We start from the raw sequence: 12,268 nt of genomic DNA on the forward strand, positions 1-12,268 counted from the left end.
TGTGGACTAGTCTGACCCTGCAGAGGAAAGGACCTTAGGGGCCCCCTGTGGTTATCCCTGATTCTGCCTAGTCTTGACCATTCTCTGGAGGGATCGAAAGCCTGGGTTGTCTGTCTCCCTCCTAGGAGAGGGGATGCCCTTCTTGAAATCCTTCATTTGGACTCCCAGGCTTCATCCTGACGGCAACCAATGCCCAGGAGTAGGTTGAGTGCCACTCACCCTACTGCCAAGTATCCCCAGGGCCTAGCAGATACTGGAGGAACCACAGAGGGGCAGGCCATCCCTCCCCACCAGTGTTTGCCTTCTCAGGATGATTAACTGAAACCAAACAGCCTGAGGGAAATGGCAAACAGAGCAAAGGGCAAAAGCCCCTCTTCAAGTCAGCCCGTAACTCAATATTTACAGAGAAAGGCCAGAACCAGAGGCATGCTTGCAGGTGCCTGCTGGACTTTCATCCCTCCTCCCTTCTACTGACTCTATCAGGAGCCACCTATGGATGCTTTGTGTAGAGATCTGGGTGCTGCATGGCTTCTGTGGCCTGCCCAAACAGGCAGTGGTCCTGGCAGGGTGCACAGCCCCAGCCCCTGCTGTCATCCCCAGGCAGCATTGTGGCACATCTGAGATGACCTCCAGGAGCAGTGAGGCCTTTGAGCATTGAGTCAGGGCAGAGAGCGAGGGCATGAGCTGACTTTAATGTAACCGACCTCACTAAAATATCTGGWGCTTTGCTCTGCCTCAGGAAGCCCATCTAAGCCTAAAAGCAGCCCTGGGTCTAGTGAGGTGCTTCCCTGGGTGYTGAGAAGACCCAGCAGTCCCTGTGTGCCTCTTTGTTATTGTCTTCCATGGTCTAAGTGGTAGTCCCTACCAGCCACCTTGAAAAGCATGTAGCTACTGAGTTAAGGGTGACAGAGTTGGCTTGCTGTCCCATAGATCAGCCACTACCCCAGGAGCTGGGAGCAATTGGAAGTCTAGGGCAGGCCTGATGAGCTGGCAGGTAGGTGTTGTTGTTAACCAGATACAGAGGGTTAATCTGTGCAGCTACCCCTCAGTAAGACCCTTACTAGTGTCCCCGACAGTGCTTTTAGCTGGCTGTATACCTCATTAACTTTCTCTTATTCTCAAGGAAATGGGGTCTGACAGCTGATTTTTCGCACTCTCAGCTTTCTGGAGGCAGGCACCATCACCAGGTCAGTCCCTGCTCACAAACCGTTTTGACTAAGCTCCAGATGACATGACAGTAAAGAGATTTTGAAAAGGCCTGGACAAGTTGTATGACGTCTGTGTTGGCATCTGGGATCCTGCTTGATCATTGGACAGGAGGGTTGGGTGAGAGCTATTCCAGTCTCACATAGTCCCTGGGCTGGCCAGAGTGCCAGGCAGACCTTCCTGTCCCCATCTCTGTTCCTTTCCCATTGACGCTAGATGGCAGCTCGAGGTAAGGAATGACTTGGCTCTTTCTACTCCTAGTGCAGGTCCTCACCGTGGGTCCTGCTGGTCAAGCTGCAACCCCCCACCCAGTGCGGGCAGATGGGCAAGGGGGTTGGATGAGACTAACCTCCCCGCTTTGACCATCTCTTGTGCCTACTCCGAGCATCTGTTCATCCATCAGCATGGCTGGGGCACTAGCCAGAGTGGCAGGGGTTTGACATGCTCATGGGTACTAGGGACGTGCAGCAACAGGCAGCACATCCCAGCCGTGGGAGCTTTGCAAAGTATTCACTTGCAGGTATCACTATGTACTACTCACATGGGGGATGGAGCCCTGTGCTGTCCTCAGGCCTTAAGTTAACGCTGGGAGTAACGAGAGGCAGGTACTGGTCCTTGAATCAGGACTGCTCGTCTAGCCTTTTTGCCTGTGTGCAGTCCTTGCAGGGAACAAGTYTTCCCATGGTGCTCATGCGAGGAAACTCCCCATGAAGCAAATGAACACAAGCAGCAGCAGACACAGGGCATGAACATGTAATACAAGACAGGGCACATACTCCTAAACAACATCTTTGGAGACCGCTATTCTTTACCAAGAGCCTAGTTCCCCCTTGGTAGGGACCCAGTGCCCTGGCACTTCGGCATCCTTCCTGTTGCTGCTGTTTGGCTCCTGTTCTCCCACTGGCACTAAGAAGAAATGAAGAGCATTGTTCCTTTCCAGAGGACAATTTAGGAAGCTACAGGCCTGAGACACATCCAGTCTGTTCATGTCCTCTTTTGTACATGTGAATCTACTGTCTTGCCTGTGACCATGGTCCCGTGGGGTCCATCTTAGTGCCAGGAAAGCTGGGGAGCAGCTGTACTGGCTGCAAAACTGAGCTTGCACACACTGCCAGACACTTTACTGAGAAAGGGGCCAAAGAAGTGATCCAATCTCCCTCCCCCCAGCCCCAGAACTGTTGTTCACTTCTGAGAATGTATGTGCTGTCTCCTTCCCTGAGGCTGTGGCTTCATTTGTGCCAGGATCATTTAATGGCTGCCGTCCCAGGGATGGGGACTGAGAAAGATCATGCATCACTGGAGCACAGGGCTGCARTGATGGACTATGTACGGCCTGGCCCTGCAGAGGTTGCTGCTGATRGGACCCAGGTGTGCATGGAGTCTCTCGGCCTGTGCCATCCCCTGCAGCTGTGTCCTGCATGGCCTCCTGGAGAAACGTCAGGCTGGGAAGTGGCAGGCTAGAGGAGCTGGCTCTTGCTGCTCAGGGAAAAGCATTCCTGCTGATTTCAGAGCCTGACTGGTGAAGAAATAGAGGCAGCAGTGATCCTGGAGGAGCTATGGCATGCAAAGGACCTTCTAGTTTGCAGAAAGTTTAGAAAACRTTTTGATTTCAGACTTGTTTGGGCAGAAACTAAATATAAGGAGAAATCTCTATAAAACTCCCACAGTCCAATCCCCCAACTCCGCACCAGCTCTGAGAGGGCCTGACAACTGCAGCCTCTCTTTTATAGCACTATCAGCACCAGAACCTGGACTAGAATCAAAGGAACTGCAAAACTCAGGTAACCCAGCTGTGAGCATGAAGTTAGGTCTAGGCACCTTTGTCCTACTGGCTCTCTGGCCCATCCTCTGGAAATACTCTTCTCCCTGCTCATCTATTGTGTTTTAACTTGGAAAATACCACTTGGGTCATGACCGTACCCTTCAGCTTTCACCATGTGTTAGGTACCCACTTGATCCTGCATGGCAAATCCTAGGGTGTTCTGGAGCCTTTGTCAGGTGCAGGCACTTGTGTAGAGAGCAAGCCCAAGTGAGCATCCCTCTTTGGCTATAATGATTTATGTGCTATTTTCTGTGAGTTTTGTCACGGAGGGTTTCCCCATCTTTAACTATGAGCAATGGCCAAGGATCTGAGGGCTGAGCACTTTTCCCTGCTCAGCAAACCTAGAAGAAGGGTGGTGTGATGGAGAACCACAAGGCTGGACAGTGCTATTTGGAGCCTGTCCTGGGGTCCAGCATGAAGAGCAGGAGGCATGACATACCCAGTTATTGATGCCCCATCTGCAAAGAGTGGCTGTGAAGTGCACTGAAAGCCCTGGGGCACTGCCAGGCACCAAAAGTGGAGCACCAGAGGCTGTGTAGCCCTTACTTTCTGGTTCATGGAACATCAGACAGACCATTGCAGAGGTAAAGGCTAGGTCCGATTGCTCAGAGAGGGCTAAAAGGACAAGACATTGCCTTTGTACCTGTGAAATATGAAGTCTAACATTACATCAACCTCYTCCAGTACTTTGCACTTGATCCTACTAAAGCCTCATGACTCAACTTCTTGCTATTTTCTGCAGTAGGAGAGCATAAGACGTCTCCTGAGTCAGGAAATGTTGAGAGTATTCAGAATCCAATAGTGGAATAAGATGTTGTTTATTTACATGATCCTGGCCACTATCCTCTTCCACTTCTCAGCATTCAAAGTTAGAGAGGCATCTCTGCCTAGTCCTGTCAGTGTCCATTTATAAATCTGTTGTCCATGATTGTGTCCAGTCCGTTTTGGAAGCTACTGATGCTGTCTGGCTCCCCCACCCTCTGTGGCAGTAAGCYCTGGAAATTCAAAACTGGCTAGGTAAAGAAATTTTATTTTATATTTGTTCTAAACCCATCTACTTCTAGTGCTTCTTACTCCTTACCAGAGTATTACAGTTTCATGTTCAGCTTGTCCATCATCTTCAGATTTTGCAAGTTCCAGTCAAATCTACCCTTGGCCTTCCTCTCTCTGTGCTGGAGAATCCCTGCTTCTCATACAGGTGGCATTCCATTTCCTTAGTTATCACAGAGAAGATCTAGAGAAGGTCAACTCCTCTATCTCATTCTTGAGCCATRGAAACCAGAGCTAAAGCACACAGCACTCAAGATGAGGGATCCCCAAGGTTTCCTACAGGTGCAAAACAATGCTTTCTGTCTTGTTCTTAGCACTCTTCCTGATCACACCACATTTTCATGGCTTTTCCAGCTGCTGCTGCCCATTAACAGTTCTCTGAAATCAGCAGGTCAGTGATGGCTCTGAGTTCTCCTCCTGAGTTCCACCACTTGTCTTGAGCTCCGTGTCAAAGTCCCTCTCAGACTCCTCCCTAGAAGCCTCATCTTCCATGCTGAAGCTCACCTGCTACCTATTTGCCCCTCAGTTTTGTGAGGTCTTTCTGAGATTCCCTGCCATCAGCACAGTGAGTGGCTATCCAGAAGAGCTCAGCATCATTTGTGAACCTGGAAATTTCCCTGTACACTTCCTTCTCCTGAGGGTGAATGAACACGTCAAATATAAAACCTGTCCCAGCACTGGTCCCTAGAGGATGCCAGTGCTAATGGTACTCCATCCTGAAGAGAGATCATTCAGCCCTACCTATTACATATCACTTCTAATCCTTCAACTAGTTATCAGTTCGTGAAAGAGCCTTTCTTCTGCTCCCATAGTAACCTGGATTCTTTAATAACCTTTGGTGTGGTAACTTGTCAGAGGCTTTCTGAAAAATCTAGATTGATTATGTCCTCTGGGTCATGTTCAGTGACAGACTCAGCAATCCTACCCTTTCTTACTGGTTTTACTATCTCGCCAGGGATATAACAGTGAGACTTTCCAGGCTTTAACTTGCCCACAGCTGAAAGTTTTCCTGCCCACAAGCCTGCCCCACAGGTGTACTGAGAGGTACCATGCTGTACTCAGCAGCTCTGCAGCTTCACATTTCGGTTTCTCTAGGATGTGAATTAACATTATCCAGCCCTGGAAAYATGCTGAGGGTCAGCTCATCCCATTAGTCTGAAGCTCCCTCTGTATTTACTTCAAATTGATCTGGCTCCTCTGACCAACCTGCTACGACAACTATGCCAGACCTGCAAATCTCTCTGCCACCTTTGACAGTAAAGACCAACAGGAAGTAATACTGAGCTTCTCTGTGCAGCCTTATTATCTCCTTATCATTCTTTTATATCCTGGACGTCCCCCCATTCCTTAGCCAGCTTTCTGCACTTGATGGTTTAAAAGAATGTTCTTTAACCAGCTATAACATCCTTTCCAGTGTGTGCTGCACATTCATTTTCAGCCTTTTAATCTCCTGTTTACAGTTGATTTGACACGTTTTGTGAGCTTTCCTGTTCTCATCTAGGCAAGCTTTCTGTTTCTGAAACACTGGCCTTTTCTGTAGTACTTCCATTTGATTCTTCTTCTGAGCTAGGAAGGGGGCTTTCAAACCACTTCATTTTCTTTTTGAATTGTGACACACATTTTATCAAAGCTTCTAATGCAGTGTTTAAGAGCATCCAGGCTATGTTTAGGATCTGTGGCAGGGAGGTTGATAGCTTGCCCTGTTTCTACATCGCTCCTTTTCCTGAAATTGTTATAGAATATGCTTGGCCCTCTCTATACCACTGCTAAATCTTGTGATACTGTGGTTTTTATTATGGAGTAGTTTCCCCAATAACTCTTCAGCCAGATCCCAAACAGTCAAGATTCAGCCCTCAAAAATCCCTTTTCTTGTGGGTTCTGAATCTCATGGTTCTAAGAAGCTTCATTTACCGCAGCCACAAACCGTATCTCTATATCTCATCTTAATGAAACATTCACTCAGCCTATGCATGTAAAAGCAATTGCAAGTTGTGCCCTCACTCCTGTGCTAACTGTCTGGCAGAGTCAGGGGGTCAGTGGTTGTTTTTGCTTCATGTCCTTCTCCAAGTGCTCTGAACGCCCAGGGCCCTGTTTGTCTCCCATATGGTTTTTTGTCTCACAGATGTGGTAATGTTCCTGTCTGAGTCTCCCAGGATGTCTGCATCTCTGCTTGCATTTGATCAGGTCTGGTCAAGTTACAGTTTTAAAATAGTTACAGCTATGGCCTTAAAACAACATCTGCCAGGAAGGGAGCTGCGGCTGCATGCACATGCTGAGTGTGGGCTGTGTTTTGGGGTGCAGTGTATCCTGTAGCCCCTCTGCACAAGGCCAGTTTGGGCTGATTGTGTTGAAAGCAGACTTTCATTGCCATACTTCACAAACCTGCCTCTCCTCCACCTCTCTGTCCACTGGGTGCTCCCTTAGCTCCAAGGCTCTGCTCCCCACCCCCAATGTTTTGGAGGACTATCATTCTGACCATGGCAGAATGGAGTCTTTGGAGCAGATCATCAGCTCCTCATGCAGATGTGAATACCCCACATCATTACTTGTCCTGGGAGAGAATGTGGGGCTTGTCAGGAAACCTGGACTTGGGCCATGCTCAACAGGCATGTTCCTGGACTTGAAGGCTGGCTGGGGTGCCAGATGCTGCCTGCTTCTACTTGGACTGGGCTTGGCCAGCCCCATGCAGGTTAAGAAAGTAGGTAGGGTAGTGGTGCAGGGTGGATAAGCTGAGGACTTGCAAGAAGGCATGGGCCATGGTATGAAGGAAGCCTTGGGAACGATGCCTTTTATCCCGTGGGTCACAGAGAGCTTGGAAACACTCATGGGGTGACGACAAGCTGTCCCAAATGACCAAGCCTCTCCTGCCCTGAATATCCTTGCAGTAAAGAAAAAGCACATCTTTCACCTAGATCTCTTTTTGGATGAGAGTAGACAGGAATAACGGCATAGCCAGCACATCACTGACACTTTCAGCAGGGAAATAGAGGTGAATGTTTAACAAAGGGCAGAGTGAAGGGGAGCAAAGGAAGCAGAGGACAGTCTGGACCAGGGGAGGGAGGATCATCCAAATCTGGAGTCTGAGCAGGAGCACAAATCACCCATAGGCTCATAGAAAGCTGGGGGGAGGATGGGCAGAGTTATCACCTGGGTTGCTCTTGGGCAGCCTGGCTGTCTAAGGTGTAAGCCTGGGAACATGTATATCTTCATCCACCTGACTAGAGCCACACCTGGGGCAGGATCTCACTAGGATGAAGCCCTCTGAGTGGAGGCGGCAAAGCTGCATCTCAGTCTGGAAGGTGTGTCAGTATCTTTGTGTCATGGTGGCAAAATATCTCTGTATCCTTCTGTGTGCATGTGTGTGTGTGCAGTTGCTGCCCAGTTACTACGTCTCTGGCCTGAGGCATCAGCCCAGGTGTTTCCATGCCTGGAGATGTCAAGACATCTGTTCATCTGCCTGTGTGTGTCTGTTTAAAGAGGGAAGCATAGGCCTTTCCTCTGCCTGGCTGGTGGCCTTCGGACATCCCCCTATGCCTCCAAGCCCAGATGCCCTTCCCAGGCACTCCCTAGGGGCAAAGCCACTGGGACATGTCCCAGAGTAGTGCCACATCCTTGAGGCTCCCTGCTGCTCTCCTTGTCCTGCCACAGCAGCCCCAGCCATACAGATGGCTCCTCCACGGCGCCAGGTCACAGCCTCCACCCTCACGTGCGGTTGCTTTTTGTGTCCCTTCTCTCTGTGTGTCAGCCTCACCCTGTTCCTTCCCCTCCCCTCTGCTGCCTGTGCCCCCCTTGCACAGCCCCCACCAAAGCCAGCCACACACAAGTGAACTTTTCTGCGTTTTCCAGCAATTAAAAAGAATAAAGCAACAGTTGTCTCCAGGCAGGGCATGGATCCTGGTGACCCTGATTTTCTGTGTGGCTGGGCAGGGTGAATGGGGCTATTGAGACCCTGATGACTGGCATCTCCACTCCAGGATTGTCTCCCCTTCCAAGTCCCCCTCCCCACACTCTCCTCCTCCCTACCCTCCTCCCTGCTTTTAATTTCCTTCCTGGAGAGAACTGCTCATCTCCTTCCCATTGGCCAAAGGCCTGAAAAGGAATGGAGGAGACAAGGGAAGGATTAAAGACACTCTGCTTAGGAGCAGGCAGCCTGAATACAAGATGCACCGTCTGGGAAAGAATGGGGGCTTAGTGGGGCACCAGATCAGACCCGCCTCCACTGTATTCAGCACGACCTGCATTCCTGCATTGCTAAGCAGGGCCATTTCTCCCCAGAGCCAGTGCAGAGAGGTCTGCCACTGGCTCCTCCTGCATCTGCCATTGCAGGTAGATCTGGCCAGGAAGGGTGCTGTGCGACGGCTGCTGCACTGTTGTGCATCAAGGTTTGGTGATGGTGGGGGAAAGCAGCAGTAAGCACTTGTGAGCCAGTCTTCTCTCGGCCAGCCCAACCCTGGCCATCGTGCTTCCAATGCTGACCCTGCAAGGATGAGGAGGTAGCTGCAAGCCTGTGGCAGCTCTACAACTATTCTGGAAATGCTGCAGGGCACTTGGAGTCTCCAGGACTGTGACAGACCTGGCCTTCATCCCAGCAGAACTATGTGCCTGGTTTTCATGAAGGCAACATGCAGGGTCCAAGTTTGCAGCAAGCACCACTGTTTCAGTGCTCAAAGGAACATTGGAACCTGAACGTTGCAGGTTAGGCTTGAAATTGCTCTTATGGAGAAGGGCTGGGCACTTCCAGACATAGCCTCAGGACCAGGGACACTGGTGCTCCATTGCTCATCAACCAGGTTTTCTCAGCCTTGGAGGAGACCAAGAAAAAAGTAGATGCTCACTGCCCTTCTCAGCACCCCCTAGAGGCATGCAATCTGAGGTGCAGACGCGTCTCAGTAATTTGCGCCCATTCTTCCTGCAGATCCCATCTAGCCTGTGCCACCAGCATGTGAATGTTGGAGGATTTGTCATCCTCTGGTCTTTGGGCTGCTYCTTGGGGAGCTCTGGGGCAGGGTGGATATTATGGCTGAAACTGACCCTGAGAAGAGGCTGGAGCAGAGTAAGAGGTTAAAGCATGGACTTGGGGCCACATTGAGAGTGTGTGAGGGGCCCAAGGGGGTATTGATCATCTGTCATTGATCATGCTCACAAGGATACAAGGGGAGTCACCTAGGAGCAGGACTGTGTTGTTGGCAGTAGCTAAGGCTTTTCCACACCTCTTGCACATTCCACACCAGATCAACCAAATGTTGCATATGAGACAAGGAACCAGAGCAGCAGCCCYGTGCGGGTAGGAGTGAGTCACCTCCAGTCATGGGAAGTGCTAGGACTGGTGCCTGCTGTCCTCAGGGCAATGCTGGGCTTTCTGCCCAAGGTCACCCCTCTTGTCACAACAAGGCTGATTCCCCAAGGATGAAGCTAGAGCAGCAAAGCCCCCTCCACATTGTTAGTGTCCTGGGTTGGCCCTTCATGTCTGCATACACAGGTTCCCTATGGCGGGGATGGAAACACCCATCTTTCTCTGTGAATATGGAATTTGAGGATGACACTCTAGCTGGAGCTGGTTTCTGTGTGTTTATTCGAAGAACAGGAAGAGGTTGTTTTTTGAAACATGTCTGGGTCCCTGCTGACATCTGTCCTAGAGCTTTTCTTCTGGGGGAGCAAGTTCCTGGCTGAGCCCAGTAAGCCTCTGAAGCACAAAAAAGGTTTCCAAGCTGAAAAAAAGAAGTGGTCTGCAGTGGGGAGCAGTGACTGCTCTGATGCAGCAGTAGCAGAGCTATCACGGATAATGTGAAAGAGCAGATTTGGCCATTAATGTGCCCTGGCCTTTGGATGGATTTTGTAGACTGCCCTGAGTCCTTGCYACTTCAACTTTCCTTTGTAGGTACCTAGAGCCATTTGTGCAGAGCCAACATGGGCGTATGCCATGTGTGATGGCCCAGTGGCTGTCACATTTGCTGGAGTGGGGCTGAGGGATATGGCAGCAGAATAGATGGACTGAGAACAAGAGGAGTAACTATGAGACTAATTCAAGCTGGAGAAGAGCATGATAGGAGAAAGTGGCTAGGTAGATCGGCAAAGAGCAGTTCTGTTTCCCTGAAGAAGCAGCTGCAAATGCACACTGAGGATCATACACTGCTAACAGTACTATGGGGAGCCCAGGTTGCCAGGTAAGGACACGGCTCAGGACTGTACACACAAAAATCTGGGGCCCTGCACTGCAAGTGTTTGCAAAGAGGGATCTGAGCTCCCATGCCCCATGTCCTACATAGGGCTAGTGCCATTTTAGGTTCTGGGGGATGTCCCAGCTGTCCCCACCTCCTGCTCCAAATTTCTTGTGGACTTGTGCCATATCTACCACCCTCATTTCAGGTTCCTAGCACACCCCTAAGCTGTGTGGCATCTCCAGTGATCAGGATGGAGCCCTGGTGATTGCATGAACGTATTCTCAGGAGCTGAGGGTGAGATGTGGCCAAGCACGTGGAGCTGGCCTGTCAGGACAGCTTCTATTGCTCTCCAGGCTTATGATTGTACTGCACTGGGGCAAGATTCAGGAGCCAAAATATATCTATCTTCTGCCATTTTTAGTGCCCTGGGGACACCCAAGACATCCATACAAGGCTAAAAGATGGGATGCTGACTGACAGATCCTGTGGCCAATGGAGGCCAGGCAGGACACATGAGAACATCTCAGACAGCATTAGGAGCCTATGTGTGAGCACCTCAAACCTTCCCCTTTCTCCATAGCATGCAAAAGAGCCTAGATATCATCTCCACATTGACACCTCACTGTCAGAGCTGAATGCCACCCCACTGACCAAGCTGCACAACTCCTTGTCCCAGTTACTGCTGCATTCTCTGTACTGCACGTGACCATCACAGTCTCCATTGTCCAACTGGCATCACTCTAACAGCAGCTGGGTGGCTTTGAGGMTGGAAGCATCCTGACCTGAAAGGCTACAGGCAATCTCCTGAGATCCCTCTGCCCTTCAGCATCTTGACACGCTGGAGGCCGTCAGCTTATATCTTCATATGCCATCGTGATTTTAACAAATCTAACAGTATTTGACAGCCCTAACTGTCAGAGTCCTGTGACTCAGTCAGAAACTGCTCTGATCTCAGAGAAGAGCACAAAATTCTTCCCAGAAATCTGTCTCCATTTTTTGCCCTGGAAGGCAAAGGAGAAAAAAAGCCTGTGCTCATCTTTTTCTCCATCAGARAAGAGCCACATCCCTTCAGCTGTCCCACTAACTGATGTGCCACCAGCCTGGACACTAGCAGTAATATGGAGCACACTTACAGCTCCGCCTTCATCACTGTGTAAGAGCATGGCAGGACCAGCAAATCCAGTGCAGAGTGAGGCCCCTTGCTCTTGCTATTCCGCGACATATGTGGGATGGCCACATCTGATCCTTGCTGTGGCCCATATATGGGGCAGAAACAAGTTCTGCCTGCATGAGAAACAGCAGGAAACCCATCCAAGGCTGTGGCAAGAGTGTCCAAGAACAACCCTTTCCATGGCTGAGCTTCTCCTGATGCTTCCATCCAGCAGACTGGAGCTGGTACAGCCCAAAAGTTGGTCTTAGCTCCCGATGTCTTGCACACTTCAAAAGGAGCAGCACACACAGCCACATACCTCATGCACACACCAGAGCTATGCTATGCAGCGGGGGAGGACACTTCCTCACCAAAATGGGAAGGCAGCAATGTGTTCTTGCTGCAGACCATGCGTTACCATCTTGACACCATTGATGCAGCAGGCAGCACTCAGTGGAGGTCTTAAGGGACCTTGCTGACACTTGGGCTGCTTCAGGCAAATGGCCCTAATTGGATCAGCCCAGGCACATTTTCATAACAGTGCAATAAAGCAATGGAGAAGAGCAGCTTTGCTGTCCTGCTTTCCATGACCGCCTCAAGCAGCAGGCCATGTCATGAGGGCTGCAAGGAGCTGACTCCTGCTGCCCAGGCTCCCTGAAGTAAGTCTGCACCTCTAGCCAGGCAAGCTGCTGGGACTTCACACACTGCACTATGCCTGCAGCTCTTGTGCCAAATTAGAGCCCAGGGACTTGGCTGACAGCCTGGGGAATGCTCTTGGAAACTCGTTTTCAATCAACAGCAATCAGTCTTCATGGTCAGTGCTGGGCAGCATCCAGTGGTCCAAGGCAGGGAAGTGACATCAGAAGCAGATTCAAGTAG

This window comes from Rhea americana, unplaced genomic scaffold (genome assembly GCF_003343005.1).
Source record: "Rhea americana isolate MKP2758 unplaced genomic scaffold, rheAme1 scaffold_273, whole genome shotgun sequence".
Taxonomy (NCBI): domain Eukaryota; kingdom Metazoa; phylum Chordata; class Aves; order Rheiformes; family Rheidae; genus Rhea; species Rhea americana.